This window comes from Schistocerca cancellata, unplaced genomic scaffold (genome assembly GCF_023864275.1).
Source record: "Schistocerca cancellata isolate TAMUIC-IGC-003103 unplaced genomic scaffold, iqSchCanc2.1 HiC_scaffold_834, whole genome shotgun sequence".
Taxonomy (NCBI): Eukaryota; Metazoa; Arthropoda; class Insecta; order Orthoptera; family Acrididae; genus Schistocerca; species Schistocerca cancellata.
Window position 1 is genome coordinate 20,001 of NW_026046845.1, and position 2,500 is coordinate 22,500.

Genomic DNA, 2,500 nt, shown 5'->3' on the forward strand with positions numbered 1-2,500 from the left:
ACGTTGTGGCTTAACCTAACCACGTTGTGGCTTAACCTAACCCACGTTGTGGCTTAACCTAACCCACGTTGTGGCTTAACCTAACCCACGTTGTGGCTTAACCTAACCCACGTTGTGGCTTAACCTAACCCACGTTGTGGCTTAACCTAACCCACGTTGTGGCTTAACCTAACCCACGTTGTGGCTTAACCTAACCCACGTTGTGGCTTAACCTAACCCACGTTGTGGCTTAACCTAACCCACGTTGTGGCTTAACCTAACCCACGTTGTGGCTTAACCTAACCCACGTTGTGGCTTAACCTAACCCACGTTGTGGCTTAACCTAACCCACGTTGTGGCTTAACCTAACCCACGTTGTGGCTTAACCTAACCCACGTTGTGGCTTAACCTAACCCACGTTGTGCCTTAACCTAACCCACGTTGTGCCTTAACCTAACCCACGTTGTGCCTTAACCTAACCCACGTGTGCCTTAACCTAACCCACGTTGTGCCTTAACCTAACCCACGTTGTGGCTTAACCTAACCCACGTTGTGGCTTAACCTAACCCACGTTGTGGCTTAACCTAACCCACGTTGTGGCTTAACCTAACCCACGTTGTGGCTTAACCTAACCCACGTTGTGGCTTAACCTAACCCACGTTGTGGCTTAACCTAACCCCACGTTGTGCCTTAACCTAACCCACGTTGTGCCTTAACCTAACCCACGTTGTGCCTTAACCTAACCCACGTTGTGCCTTAACCTAACCCACGTTGTGCCTTAACCTAACCCACGTTGTGCCTTAACCTAACCCACGTTGTGCCTTAACCTAACCCACGTTGTGCCTTAACCTAACCCACGTTGTGCCTTAACCTAACCCACGTTGTGCCTTACCCTGCTCTGTAATTGGCATATGACACGTTACATTAATGTATTGTTGTCCAACCGCAACCGGCTCAGAATGTTGTGTACACAGCTATGTGTCATCTCCCCATAACAGCTGCATTGCAGTGTGGTACGCCATAGAGACGTGTGGGAGTAATGGACGCAGTGGATGGCGATCAGCATGAGCCGTCTGTTCATGTAGTGGCGCGTGTATGCAGACGTAGTAGTCTCTTCTCACACAATGTGATAGCACGGTGCCCCGCGTTCCACATCTGCGACATGCTACAGAGGCCGGTTGACAGTTGGTCGCGCAATGGAGATCGCATATGTACGGGGGCACCTTCCACGTGCCCTCTAGTCGGGCCACATTTTGTTGCGTGGATGTGAGCGAATGTAGTGTGTCTTGACACCTGACAGGCAGGCATGCAATAATAGTTGACTTTGCAAACGGGGATGGACGTGTACGTTTACTGTGACGTTACGCAAATGAACAACTGGTAACCCGTTGTGGTGCGGTTGATCTTGCTGGAGGTACATCTGTGAGGGCAACGATCGGTACAGCTACGAAGCGGTCCCCACCATACCAACGAACGTGAATGTGAATCTGGGTGTGAAGCGATACGCGGCTGTGGGGTGGGTGGGACTGTCCCCGGCCGGTGAGGGGGGGCCGCCCGGCGTGGCTGGCCGCGCGGTGCGTGGGCGCACGCGCTACAGCCGGCTGGTGGGGCGCCCAGTGGCAGGCGCGCCGGCCGACGGACGCGGCAGGCGGCGCAGCTGCGCGCCGGGGCACCCTGCGCGCGGCGCCGTGCAGCCAAAGTGGGTCCTCGCGGACCCGGTGCGAAGCGCGGTGGACATCTGCAGTGTGCTGGTCCGATTGAGGACTGTGTGCGTTGAGGATGCGCCGCCGCCCGGCACTCGGCGCCGCGACGCCGTCTGCTGCTCGGTCGCCCCAGCGGTTCTCGCTGGTGGTTTGTATCGCAGTTGTGCGGACGTGTTGGCACGTGCGCTGTGCTGGGAGAGTTCGCTTCGGCACCCACGTGGGGCCTTTGCCCTTCTGTGGCGCTGGCGTTGGAGCTGCCGGTCACCGTAGGTGGCGCGTGTTGTCTCCCGCCGGCAATGCCACGACAGCACGCTCCCGGGCCTCTGTCGGCAGCGGCAAGCTCAGTTGGGAGCACGGGTGGTCGCACCTAAAGCGTCTACTCGCCTAACTCCGGGCGATTGCGCCTCTCTCGAACCCGACCAAGTACTTAGGACGGCGCTGCGCGCCGCCGGGACCTGAGAGGGTTTCGAGGTGTATTGTGCAGGGGAGCCCAGCCTCCTCCTGTTTGCAGAATAATTGAGCGGACGCTTGCGTGTTCGCGCGGGCCCCCGGGACACACTCCCGGGCGGCCGGCTGCTCAGCTCTAGTTGACGCAGCTCCCTGGTTGATCCTGCCAGTAGTCATATGCTTGTCTCAAAGATTAAGCCATGCATGTCTCAGTACAAGCCGCATTAAGGTGAAACCGCGAATGGCTCATTAAATCAGTTATGGTTCCTTAGATCGTACCCACGTTACTTGGATAACTGTGGTAATTCTAGAGCTAATACATGCAAACAGAGTCCCGACCAGAGATGGAAGGGGACGCTTTTATTAGATCA

The 2,500-nt window shown here is 56.4% G+C and overlaps 1 non-coding gene across 1 annotated transcript in view; it reads left to right on the forward strand.

Annotated features, from left to right (window-relative positions):
• The first annotated feature begins 2,279 nt into the window (after positions 1-2,279).
• The window catches only part of LOC126146845 (small subunit ribosomal RNA), a 1,914-nt gene continuing 1,693 nt past the window's right edge, over positions 2,280-2,500 (forward strand). Inside the window, exon 1 of the ribosomal RNA XR_007529792.1 lies at positions 2,280-2,500. This exon is cut by the window's right edge and continues 1,693 nt beyond it. This is a non-coding gene — a ribosomal RNA (small subunit ribosomal RNA).